At 42.5% G+C, this 14307-nt stretch overlaps 1 protein-coding gene across 7 annotated transcripts in view; it reads right to left on the bottom strand.

Annotated features, from left to right (window-relative positions):
• Positions 1–14307, bottom strand: part of znf521 (zinc finger protein 521) — a 126157-nt gene that overhangs the window by 70508 nt on the left and 41342 nt on the right. The window lies entirely within an intron of this gene.

The raw sequence follows: 14307 nt of genomic DNA, 5'->3' as shown, positions 1-14307 counted from the left end.
ATCAAACCTTTATCAAGCGAGTGACCATCATATGTGGTCATTTTCTTGTTTGAGGCGTTTGTCCAGCTGCACCCCCACAACTTGTATTCAAGGACTTTATTAGGATGTATTTTCTGTCTTCTTCCCTCAAATCTTGATCGATCACTAATCTTTTTGTTTTTGGACTAAACTCAGATTTATTTGGGGTCAGGCTCAGATTGAAAGATGTCCTCCACTAGCGCGTCCAACTCCAATCTCTTCACGGTGAGGATAAGGAAATCAAGACAGACATGATGCCATGTTTTCTCTGAAATATTTTTATACATTGCTTTGTTGCCCGGGCCTGATTCGAGCCGCTTGTGGGCCAGTTTTGGTCCAAGGGCCTTATGTTTGGCATCCCTGGACCAAAGCAAGTATGAAACAGGGATTGTTCTCATTAAAGCAGCTGTGAACACACACAAACTGAAATTACAACTTCCTGCACTAATGTATAATTTAATAGGTGTTATAAAGGATCTTAGCAAATTGGGATAAAAATTAAATATAGTGCTATTGTCTTAAAAAAAATCCCAAAAGTTATGTAATCCTTCAATGATAGGAAATTTTCAATTTGCAAATATTTCAATGAGTGGTAATGAAGTGTTAACTCAACATTTGAAGGAACCCCAGTTTGAAATCTTCCTAAATTCAAGCAAAAGCTGCTGTGATTAGTCTCACTGGTTTCACTGGTGAGCTAAAACTGCTGTGTTGTGGAGTTTCACTCTCAATCCATCACGACACACACAGACACACGCGTAAACTGACCGGCACGCATCCACAAACACATCCACGTGCACACATAGCATGGACACATGCAACACACACACTCACGACGGCCCAAACAAGTGTGTGAACAAGCGCAGATGAAAGAGCAGTCCTCCTCGGGAGACCTCGAGAGAGACTTGTTTTTTCCCTCCTTCACCCAGACAAGAAATGCCCAGGCTTCGGCACAGCAGCCTGAGTAAATAAAAGAACGGGCCTTACTTCCCCGTCTCTCGGGCCGGGGGCCTGTGCACGCCAGCACTCTCTGTGCCGCTGCCAAAGGGGATGCTGGGGCCTGAAAAACTACACCCTGCAGCTGAAGGGCTGTCTTTGTTGGTCTGCCAAGGCCTTCCTGAGCATCCTCCAGCCAACAGCCTGTCACGTCCTGGGAGGAAGACCTCCATCTTAAGGCCTGTCCCTCTCTGGGAGTTCTGCCTCAGCCCCACCCCCACCCCCACCCCCCACCCGCTCTTCTCTCCCAGCTTTCTTCTTTAAACGTCCCCAATACGGAACAAAACAACCTCGTTCGGAGCGCCCCTGCAGGGGGGGGGCCTCATGAAAAGTGCCACTGTCACATCCGCACAGAAGAGTGAAGCTTTGCATGGAAAGTTCAATCACCTACATGAGCGATTTGATTGGAATTAGCACCTTTTTTTTGTGTTCTTTTGCACATTTTGAAGCAGCAAGATTTCAGCTCTGGCTTTCCTCTCAGCCGCTCTGAGCAAGCCTTTGTGCGCCGCTTCCTCCATGTTCATTTATAGCTCCCCTTCTCAGAGTAAATACGCCTGTTCAAACATGAGCCCTAACGCTGGGAGCAGGTACGGCTGGGGTCTGTGCACGGTGACACAGCTAGTAAAACCTCTGAAGAAGGGTTTTAATCATGCAGTTTAGACATTAGAAAAGTAGAAAGTCCAATTAACCATATTGGACAAGAGTTCTTTTGTAATATTGCTGTAGCATAAAATCAATAACTCAAAAATTACAACCGTAAATAAGGCAATGCCAGAAACATCTGTGGGATTGTAAAATACAATTAATTTGATATTATCTCACTGACGTCCGTTGTAGTGTAAACTGCACTGCAAAACTGAAGCATAAGTTGATTAGCAGAGCAGCATCTTTGATATTAGGGAAGGTTTCTTATGTGCCAAAAATTGTAACTCTCGTTGTAAAAGCAGCAAGTTTAGGCCAAAGCGATTTGGTTTTATCACTTAAAGAAACGACCTGCAGTCAGAGTAACATAAAAATCTACATTCACGGTGTTTTCGAAAGGTTAATATCCAACAAAATGCCAAATTTCCATTTAAAAGTGTTCTTAAACATGCCAATGTTCATTCTGAAGCTAACGTGCGCTAATCCGTGAAATGCTAATGACGACCTGCAGTCAAAATAAACCTAAAATTCAATTTGCAATCATCTCCGTGCCATGTCTTTATCAACATAACGTACATGCTGACTTATGAGGAGACAATGGTGACACTGTGCTTCTTTTGTTTGAATGTGGTAATCGACGCTGCTGGGGGGGAGATGGGGGGGGGTGGGGAATGGGGGGCGCTGCTGCTTTGGGAATACCTGGCTGCCTGCGCGTGTGAGGTGCTGGAAGCGGTTCACCACGGCTTATCACGGGCCGACAGCGACACAGAGCGCGCCTCCTCTATTTGGGAAGCCAAACTCTTATCCAGGTCCAGGACCTTATCTTATCAGAAAAGTGTTTCGGCTATCACTCATCTGCCGCTTCTATAGCGCAGCTCCACTTTGTTCAAAAGCCATTCCAGCCCCGGCAAAGCGCGGTCATGCTTTCAGTCCGCCAAAAAAAAAAAAAAAAAGCAAACCTTATCTTCAGAGATCTGTACGTAGTGGTTGTCATAAGAGATGTGTTTGTGCGAGCGTATTTGTGGCACGTCGGGGATTGGGGATTCATTGAATAAACAAAAAGCTGACAACTTGTCTGATGTAACACCGTGACCCCACTTCATATTCAGAGAGGGGATGTGCTTTTTTTTTTCCATCTCTCTCTCTCTCTCTCTTTTTTTTTTTTTTTTTTTTACAGTTACTGGGAAAAAGTAGTGAGCCGCTCCCGTGAGACGGCCCGCGTGTCATCTCCACACTTTCCCTCTTCTGATGCCCAAATAGCAGCGTGTGTCTGAACAACACGCTATCATGTACGGCCCTGTTTGTGACACCATCGCTTAAGATTTGATGGAGGGAGGTGGCCAAAGAAAGTCTTACGTTATCCAGCAGAGAGGCGGGGGCGAGGATGCAGGAGGAGGAAGGAGGAGGAAGGAGGAGGAGGAGGAGGAGGAGGAGGAGGAGGAGGAGGAGGAGGAGGAGGAGGAGGAGGAGGAGGAGGAGGAGGAGGAGGAGGAGGAGGAGGAGGGCTTCTTTTTGTGGGACTAATTCCAGTCAGATGAACAAATCACTGGCTGATTCGGGACGGAGAGCTCGGAGGACACGGAGCGGTTGGAAGAGGCCCAGCGCCGGGCTTTACTCACAGTAGTCCCGCTACATCCCCGTTTTAAGACATCAAATCCAGTCAAAATGAAACACTGATAATTCCCAGCGGCTGTCAACAAAAGTGCCAGGTGGCCAGACATGACTTTCCCTTTTTCTCCTTCCTGCAGCAATGCAACTTGATTAACACACAAATCAGCAGAAGCACGCTGCAAAAAAAAAAAAGATTTTTTTAAAAATGGTTGAAAAAAAAAATTCAAATCCTGTCAAATCATATTTGAGTATAACACAAGCAAATCACCTATGATTGAAATTACATTAGGAACACCTGGATTTAGTTTGATTTTATGGCTGCAGAATTCTCTGAAAATATTCAATAAGTGAGTATTGTAACCTTTTTGTCTCTAATAACTTCAACCTTCAATATCTGGAAGTTTTTCAGAGCGCCAAAAAGCCCCTCGTACAAATGCGGACCTCTTCGGTGATTGGACAAACGAAGCTAGAACAAAACAAAAATGTCTACAAGTGAAAAACAAAGAAGAAAAGAAACTATGAGAGAATGTAAAAACAGTGCAAATGGCTCAGAAACAGCTAAATCATTAAAAAAAAAATTCTAAATGTCTGAAACAATCAAGATAGCTAGAGCTACAGTCTGTGACAAAAGTCTCGACACTTATCCATTTTAATAGAAACAACAGCTTATGATCAGATTTTGAATTAGTCCACTGGTGTTAGAAATGGCTCATATGAAAGCTAAAACCCTCCCAAATTATGTTTAATATACTAAAATAAATGTTTCTTCACTGAAGAAAGATTGATCGTTTAATGAACACAGAAAGGTCAGATTTTGGCAAGACACAAGTTTTGCTGCCTACAGAGAATAATGCGAAAATCAAACAAATGTCAAAACGGTTAAAACAATAACAAAAAAACATTAAAAATCAGATGAATGTAAAAAAAGAGCTTCAACAACAACAACAACAGAAGAGTAAAATGGGTAAAACAAAAAAGCCTAACTAGATCCAGGTGGCCAAGTTGTTATCACTGCGGCAACAAGCCAAAGTGATACTTAGCAATTTTTTTTAAAAAATGGCTGATTTCTTGAAGGAGGTGTAGATTTAAAGGAGCATGTATTTACAGCCTGCACTGCTCAGCCTCACACACCGGACTGTTCGTGTGTGTATTCTCTTTTTTTCTGAGCAAACACAATATGTTTTTACACATCAGTGAGAAATGTCAGGTCCCTCTCCCCCCTCTGCTACAGATCAATCAAAGCCAGTCCGCGGACCACCGGAGCCTGGCCGGCGGGAAAACCGTCCCACCGTTCTCTGCCGCGAGCACGAAGCCCTGTCACGTTCACCACCGAAAGAGACGATTCTGCCTCTTCACCACAAATTTCATCTTAAAAACTGTTAAAATATCTCATAACGTTCATTACTATCAATGTAATATAAAGACAATTCAACGGTTTTAGTGGTTTTTGCTTTTTTTTCTAGCCATTTTTTTTTTGTGGATTCTACTGTCTTGACGTCTTTACAGTTTTAATTTTTTTCTATTAGTAAATTTGAGCTCTTCAGCTTTGTTTTTAGCTACTTAACTTATTGAAGTTATTTCAACTCTTTAAAGAGTTTTGGCTCCTTTAACCATTTTGAACGCTTTTTCTCTCTTTTTTTGTGATTTCTTTCAAGTTTAACTGATTTAGTTGTTTTTATGCTTTATCTGTACATTTTTAGCCACCTCTTTGAATTCAAGCACTTTTTTTCTTTTTCTTTTTTTTTAGCTTTTCCTATCCTTTTAATTATTTCACTGATCTTTTCTTTTTGCCATTTTTGCAATTTTAACCCATTTTAGCTGTTCGGACTCTTGTGGCCTTTGACTGTCAGCTTCTTGGCCTGTTCTAAATGTCGACCTTTTCCAGTGATTTTAATCATTTGAGCCGTTTCAAGCCCTTTCAGTCATTTTATCCAATCCAGTGTTTGTTTCTTTGACAAGGTAGTTGTTCTGTTGTAAAGTATTGCAGTTTGGCATTGAATTAAAAACAAATACAATTTTTTATTTACTTCTGATTTTTCACACACACACACACACACACACACACACACACACACACACACACACACACACACACACACACACACACACACACACACACACACACACGGAGCTGGAACATGAAGCGCCGTCCTGTCTCTGTGGTCTGAGTGTCCATTATTCTGGCCCTCATGGCTCTGTCTTTCAACCATGGGGGAAGCAGCAAACTGTCAACTACTTTGTCCACATTACCCACGTCCCCCAGCTCAGACAGGAGCACTTGGTCACTGTCCCAGAAATCACAGCGGCCCCAGCGGCACCCCAGGAAAGTTAGACAAATGGAAGGCCACAGGAAGAAAAGTAGGGCGGCCAGTCATCCTTTACTCGGCTTTTTCCCCTCCCTCCGCTCTGTGATGCTGAGACACATTTAAGACTGGGAATTCGTCACTTATTGCAAAGATGTGCGACGTCTTCCCGTGAAAGCAGAGAAACCGAGTCTAATTCCTTTGTGAAAGTGACATACTAAGGAGTGTGGCTTACATACTCCCGGATTAGTAAAACAAAGGGTCAAAACACAGTTTCCTGTGAAAAAAAACCAAAAACATTCTCAGAGTTTGCAGGACTCTGCAGTCATTTACTTCTGTGCCAAATTCGTATAATTAAACATGAAATTATTTCCTCTTCATAGAAAACATCATGATCCGAAGATTGAGGGGCGAATCCAAATCCTGCATCCAAAACTAATTTTTCCATTTCTAAGCTCCGCCCCCTCCGAAGATGCAAAAGTGCTTTGGCTTAATGTCTCCGCCTGTTCTCATGAACTGTCAAACTAATCTAGGCCATGCCCCTCTCTACTTAATAAGACAAATCACTCCAACATTATTTTCAGCAGGTGGTTATTACCTATGATGGTGTACCTCCTCGGAGGCTGACCCACAGACAAACTCACAACCTGGAAATGAACCAGGGATCGTCTCACAAACCGCGACTCCACCATGCCTGGTGAAATCGATACAAATGGTAATAATGGACACAGGATGTTTGTGGCGCGTGAGGTATCTGGCTCTGTGTTTTCCTGTGAAAGTGAGGATCGCGTTTCAGTCGATACGCGCTGCGTTTGAAGCCTGGAAGCACGTCGGAGGTGACAAACTGCTGCGTAAGACGTTTCTCAATAAACCAGGTCATCGAGGTCGACAGGACTCCTCAGTGTGTTCAGTCAGGACACATATTGAGTGTCTTTCATCCCCCTTCCACTTTAGCCAGATGTACATAGTCATGTGAATAAAAGCTATGCTGCGATGACCATCAAGAGATGGGACTTTAACTATTTTCTACAACATCATCTGCATACGTGGAGAACATTTCTCCCACGCAGACACTAAGTGAACCGATACCAGGAAGGACAGAGGAAAGGAGCAGACAGGTTCACATCAACTAATGGTCTGACATGCCAACTACAGCATTTCCATGAAACCTTTCTGAAACGCTGTACCCTAAAACTTAATAATTATTGAAATAAAGAGCTTGATGGTTAAATAATATAAAACAAACCCGACTTTATATTGTTTTTTGGCTCTGTGTGAGGTTTGATGTGTGTTTGGGCTGGTAAGGGAAGACAAAACACACACACACACACACACACACACACACACACACACACACACACACACACACACACACACACACACACACACACACACACACACACACACAGTTAACAAGAAATTAAACTGTCAAGAGTATTTCACTTTCCGGCTTTCAATATTAAGTCTATTTTTTTTCCCCAAAAAGAAAGAAATTAATGAGAGGACAAGAAATGGGAGATGTTTAATTACACCATTATTCAAAAAAAGGTGAATTGGGGGTTCATAACAGGTTATTATTCAGAGAGCAGTGGGTGGGCTCCATGGCTAACATTGGTGTTTTATTGTTTCAGCTCAATTTTACTTGGAAATATTAAAAACTGGAAGCAAAAACACTTCTCATATCGGCTCTGTGACACCACATATACTTAGAAAATCAAAAATAAATCATTATTAACCATTTAATCACAACATTTAGAGCTCAATCATTTCTCAAAATGTTTCATATTTTATATTTTATATTAGTTGACAAAAAAATTTCAAAAGTTGATTCTATTCAGTGATCATGATGAGAAGATCTCATATAAATCCAACTTTATCTTAAAAACCTGAACGTTATCGCCTTTTTTCCTTGTTTTAGTCCAAAAATGTATGAACGCATTCCTTCTACAAGGTAAATTGTGTATGCAGCTGCTGCATTTTATGTCTTTTTATGACTTCCTGCCCCAACTGGGATTCAAACCGGGGTCCCTCGCACTTCACATTAAGACTCAACCCAAAGCACCTTTTTATAACATCTACCTGAATAGAAAAAAAAAGGAAAGAAAGAAATCCAAAAGATTAGAAACAGGTAGCTAGCTAGCTCACTCACCCTTACTGGGGAGACTGATGCTAATGCTAACGTAGCCACACTGTTCAGGTTTTGGGTTTATTATTGAGAAGCTGAGGGGGCTGGTGATTTGAACATTTAAAAACAGCTGGGATTGGCTGGATTAATGTAATGATTCTCATAATTACTTAAACAAATCAATAAATGTCTCAATTTAGCTGAAACATTTTTCTAAAATCTGGGTTTCTGTGTTACATTTCACATCACATGTTGAAGTCAGACACATGTTTATTGTAGTTTTTATATGGAAAACAGCATCAAAACCTCAAATGTTCTCCATGTCCTGCTTAAAGACACACAACAAAGTCATCTGAGCCAAAATACAGGCCCAAATAAGTATCTAAAAACTTGAGAAAATAGTTGTGAATAGTGAGAATACACAGGCTTATTGGATGGGCCAAGAAGTTGCTCAAATCTCCTTTAAAAACAGAAAAAATGCATCTCAGCATAACTTCATTACAAATGTAGTCTATTTACTTTATTTTCTATGCTTTTGCACAAAATGCACAGATCCTATAAAAACACCTATATATGACTCTGGGTATCATTAAAAACCTGATCATAGAGTTTTTCAATGGCTTTTAGATGTAGCCTATAGGAATAATGATCATGTGTTAATATGTGGAGCTGAAATAGTTGTACTTATACGGCACTGAAATGTTAACTGTAATAATAAATGCAGTACAAGAGAAATACAATAAATTTCACTCTAGTTGTGTTGAATTGACTGTTTTGCACTGTGTAGGTGGGTCACTTTTTCTGTGCTGTCTGCAACATATGTGGAGTGTGTGGATCCAAAGAAACCAACAGCTTTGGGGATGTCGGAGCTGTGCGTGTGTGTGTCCATGGCAATGGTGTGCCGAGAAGGGGGGGGGGCGGCGACGGCTGACCACTTCAGGTGGACACCTCAGCACAAACAGGAAGGAGGCTGTTCCTCGGGGGTCTTGGCCGGAGCCGCGGCCACGGTGAGCCTCCCAGAGGGAGCGAGGAGGACGACAATCTGTCCCCCAGCACGCCCCCTTCACCGCCTGCCTCACTGCACTGCCTCCGAGGGAGCGCTGGGCCAGGCGGGACGGGACGGGACTGGGCTGGGCTTCAATAGGCAGGGGTGCCTCCGTGTGTGTGTGTGTGTGTGTGTGTGTGTGTGTGTGTGTGTGTGTTGTTCCCTCAACACTGCGGCAGACCAGGCGCAGGACCCAGTGGACGTTCAGCTCGAGATGCTGCTGCACTCTGCTGCGCCGCTCCGCTCTCAGACCACCACCGACACTTCACCGCACGAGACTCGTCCCTCTTTATTTTTCCTCTCATTTTTAGTTGCTCACAGAAATGTGATTTATGTGATCAAGCTCGGCACTCATGCACACACACACACACAAAAAATGGCCGTGCATACAGAAATATGCTGAGTTACTGTGCGGTGGCTTCATTAAAATCGGGTTTGCTCGGCAACTTTCAGGAGACGCTATCCATTACCGGAGACCCGACACAGCACTGAGTGAGTTCGGAAAATAGGCCCTAATTCTTTTTAATCAAACTACCTCACAGTGACCCATAAAACTTGGGCGAGACTTCAAGTAAGAAATATCTCACTTTTTAAGTGTAACTTCAGACACTTGGATCTACGTTGCGGCGCACTGGGAATATTTTTAAAAAGGGCAGTTAGCTTGCCAAATGCCCATAAAAAGTCTGATTTCATCACCTCGTTTTTCTCCCCGCAAACCAGGAAGAAAACCACACAAACAGGACTCCCACTCCGCCATTAGGTTTTAATTTGTAAAGCAGCACGGTGGGGAAACAGACGATGTCCCAACTTTTCCTTCACACACCAATACACTTTTCGGATTACATCACTGATATCTTGATTTCGTGCATTTTTTTTGCAATAAAACAGGGTTCACACTATTTGTACAGTCTTGCTTTCTCCATCACGCCATCCAAAAACACTGACTAATGGTGCGAACATTTGACCTACAGTGTGCACGTGTGATCAGTAAGTGAAGCCAAGCACGTTAATATCTTGCTTAAGCGAGACAGGGACAGTGTGATTGCTGAAAAGAGAGCAGTTAGTTTTCCAAATGCAGCTAAAACACTGGGAAACATCTGATTTCTTCACTGCATTTTGCTCTCTGCAAAGCAGGAAGGGGAACACACACACACATACACATACACACACACACCTGTCTTAACTTTTTTGTCAAATGTAACTAGCATCATGACTTTCAGTTAAAATGGCCTCCAATTGTTGCTTTTCTTATGATTCCAACACAAACTCCTTTCTGAACATGTAAATATTTGACCAATCAGATGGCGCGCTGCGGTCATTGATTACATCTTAGACAGAGGTGAGTGAAACACAAAACAAACTTAAAAGAATTGATATTGTATTACTCAATAAGACGATTGCGTGTTCACCTGATATCGTGCAGCCCTGACGCTCAGTATGGATTATCCTTTAACACCCAGAATGCATTGCTCCGTAACACAATAACTTAAATTCACCCTCCCAAGGAAAACAAGCAGCTCCAACAGCAAAGCTCCTCCAAACCATCACAAACTGACGCTGGAATTCATCGAAATGGATTTCCAGTATCGTATTTTGTGGACTATATGTTGTGTTTGTATATGGACATGGAGGATTAAATAAAACTTAAATGTTATTTTCCGGTAACTCAGGTTCAGATGGCCGTGATGGAATGAAATGTAAACTGGTTGATCTGCTTATTATACAACGATTCAAAGTCAGTATGCGGCCCCAGGTTTGACATAATGATCTGATTCTTAAGTGTAATGTGATTACTGAACTGACAGCACTGGCAAGTGAGCTGCCGCCTGAAGATAAGCCCCGCCCCCTGACCCGCGACCTGTGGTTGGCCTGATTAACACACTGTGGCTTCGTTTGATATCTCCTCAATAGCAGTCCGGCTTGTCAGTGGTAAAACAACTGGAGACAGCCCAGGAGGGAGAAGAAAACATGCATCGTGGAGAAAAAGGCGGGCGGGAGGGGAAGAAAAACAAGCATCAACTCAAGCAAGACGGTGTATTTTCATGCATCCCTGTCTTAAATGTCAAGATTTCTTAACCCTCAGCGGCTGCAGCGCTGACACCTCTTCAAGGTTCAACAGAAACCGCATTCATTAATAATTAGCTTAGCAGCGAGGACAGGGAGCGAGAGCGAAGACAAGCTAAAATTTAAACTTCTGTCCATTCCCGAGAGAATCCGATTTCACTACAAGTTTTTTTTTTCCTCCTCCTTCTTCTTTTCATTCTTCTTCATTGCTTGTTTTCCTGGCGTGTTGGCCGGGATCCCGCGGGCGGCCCACGAACGAGCAATGCAGACGTCGCATCAGCCCTCGCTACTCCCTCCCCTCCTTAATCATGGCTCTAATACCCTCCAGATGAATAAACATCTTCATCCCTTCTCCGTTGAAGCCAGAAGGCTCCTCCGATCTCCAATCCAAGAAACGCGGCGCAGGAAGGAGACGGAAAAGAGAGGAAGAGTGGAGGAGAAAAGGATGACAGATGGAAGGGTGGATCAATGTCGAAATCAACCCACAGCAAAGTAACAAAGCCGTGGCAAGATTTTCCGCTTCTTCCCATAGATTCGTCTGATCTGCCTCTCTCTCTCTCTCCCCCCTTGACACAATTATCACAGTCCTTCTAATTATTTTTTCTCCTTAAACAGATTTCTAATGACAGACTGTGTGTTTTATGTAAAGTGAAGGTTTTTTTTCTTCTGGCTTTATTTGTGAGCTGTTGTGCAACCTTGTCGCCTCAGACTGTGTCCACAGACTGCACAGGAAGGGGGGAGAGGAGGGAGGGGGAGGCGGGGGGAGGCGGGGGGAGTCTCTGGAGGATGGGCCCGGCCCCGGACCAGCACTTCCCCGGCCCGGTAACTGTGCCAGAATACTCACGACATGTGTGTACAGTATGTGAGCGCAAATGGTAGACAGATTTAAGGGTTTGCTTTGTTTCCCTTCTATTGTTGAATTTTTTTTTTCACCTCTCTCTGTTGGTATCCAAGCAGCTCATCTTCATTTTTAATAGCATAAAACATACACACACACAAAAAAAAAACACACACACACACACACACCTCTTTGGATGAAGCAGTTTCTTTGCTGCCCTCATCTTCATTTGCAGAACCGGGGTGGATTATGAGGCCTGAATACAAGCAGACAAATGACTACGGGGCATTTTACTTATTCATCCATCACTTCACATTGATTTATTCCTGTTTATCTATTTATCAGCTGAAAAAAAAATCTAAAAAAAAAAAAAAAAAAAAAACTTTCCCCCGGATTGTTTTTTGCTCAAAGTTTTCACGCTGACGTACTTGCTGGGAAACTTTCAGGGCCACTGTAGAAAAAAAGAAAATCCCAAAAAGATTATTAAGGTTTGTCTTGCTCTCCTCCTCCTCCTCCACCTCTTCCTCTCACCATTTACATAGGCCCGCACTTCTTGGCGGAGTAGCCATTTACTTAGTTCCACAGCACCACCTGGGAGGCTATTTATGTCTCCCCCAGCAGGGAATCTTGGTGTGACTTCACGGTAAACACACGATAAGCTAGCAGAGCTCAACTCACTGCCTTCAACTTTTGACGAGGAACAGCTTTCAAAAAAATAATAAAGCTAATGTAACTTCACTAACTCTTAAAAAGCTGCCTGACTGCAAGGAATTAGCAGAGAATTACTTTGGGGTACATTAGCATTAGCCTGTAGCTACACTAGCAGTATTCCGAATTAGCTAGCTGAGATAGCAGGAAACTTCCTTTTCTGAACGCTGTTCTTGCGTCTTCAGTGGGTTTGGTGCTTTTAATTTACAAGAAAAATGTATATGAGTTACAGAGCTGTTGTCTCTTTCCCATCAACCACTTGGTCAACAGTTAGCTATAGCATAAGCGAAAGCTTTTGTCCTGGTGTTACTAATACAATAAACTCCTGTTTACTGGATAAATGCTTCATCAATCCTTATCTTTTTTCACATCTTCAGCTGACATCCAGATTATAGAGTAAATCATTCAAACAGACATGTATTATAACATAAATAATAAGCACCATTTATCACTGATGTTGCTTTTGTTGAAATTGAAATTGTGAAAATTAAGTTCTGGTAACTCCATTTACAAAATAGCGCAGATTTGATTTATTTAATTAACTTAAAAAGCCAGAAAATACTACTGAACATTATTTAAAACAATTAAACTATTTTCAGCTATCCTAACACGGACCAAACAAACCTCCCAGCTGAATCTCATTTCTGCATTAGGAGCAAAATTAAGCAAATAAACAGAAAATTATATGCCAGTCCTGTGATGTATTAAGGAAAAAAACATAACTTTTTTTGTGGATATTTGTACTTTTTCTGGTACACTCGTAACAATATTCAAACCTCCTGCAGCAATCAGGAGCTTTCCTTCCCAACTCGGATAATCTTTTGTCTCATCTGAACGCACAGTTCCTGTGATGAACTCATTTCAAGGATGATCATTGAGGAGAGTGAATGTAATAGTCCCCCAATATCAGTTATCACTGACAGCAACATCCATATCAGCTAATTACTTTTCACGGAGCCGTTGTAGATGAGAGGACATCAGCCGTTATCAGCGCACGAGAGGAGAAGACTATTTTACTGTTGGTGTGGAGGAGCCGTTGTCGCACGGCGATGTCGACTCATGAGCGGGTAATAAAACCGTGTCACTCATACGCTGGCTTTCTTGGCTATTTTAAATATCAGGGGGGGGCATTATCAATAAGGTGACCTTTAATTAAATTTGGCATGCAAATAAGTTGGCCGGTCAGGGAGGAAGAGATGCTCTCTGATTACCATCGACACATCACACAACAACTGAACTAACCAACAGGAAGCGTCTCCACAGACTGAAAGTCGTCGGTGGAGCTCCAAGTAGAGGCCATGTCTCAAAGTTTTGACCCCCAGGAGGGTAGCTAAGAAAAAAAGTGTGTGTGTAACACAGTGGTTTCAGGAGCGATACGTCTGGAACTGTGTCGACTAACAGGATGACAATGTCATTTATGAGATATTTCATTCGTCACCGGAGATCTGATCAGGAATCGCATGCTACCTTCCAATTAGCATCTCTGGGGCATTCGTCACAAAAAGACAAAAAGATGTTTTTTAGATTAGGCTTCTGCACTAAAGTTTTGTTTTTCCATCATATTTGATGCCTTTTATCCACCCAGCTTTGATATCCAGTTTAATGTTGGGTGAGCTGGACAGGTGCAGCCAATCACAGGACAAACAAAAGAGACCCAATATATCCAACAAAGCTCAAGCTAATTTATTGTTGAAAAAACACAAAGGATAATGTGTCTGACTATGGATCAGAAGCTTCTATGAATGACTGGGCTGGCGCTATAGAGACAGTGGTGACCTAGAGGCAGAAAAAGCAGACCTGGAGTTGAGAGTTTGCAGGTTCAAATCCTACAGCGGATAGGCCAACACAGTGAGTCCCTGAGTAAGGCTCTTGACCCCCTGAAATGCCTTCATGTAGCTGTGTATAAATGCAAGAAAACGTTATTTCCACAAAGGGATGATTAACATAAGTTTACTCAGTT

This window comes from Salarias fasciatus, chromosome 18 (assembly GCF_902148845.1).
Source record: "Salarias fasciatus chromosome 18, fSalaFa1.1, whole genome shotgun sequence".
Classification (NCBI taxonomy): Eukaryota; Metazoa; Chordata; class Actinopteri; order Blenniiformes; family Blenniidae; genus Salarias; species Salarias fasciatus.
This window is presented reverse-complemented; position numbering and strand designations above follow the sequence as displayed.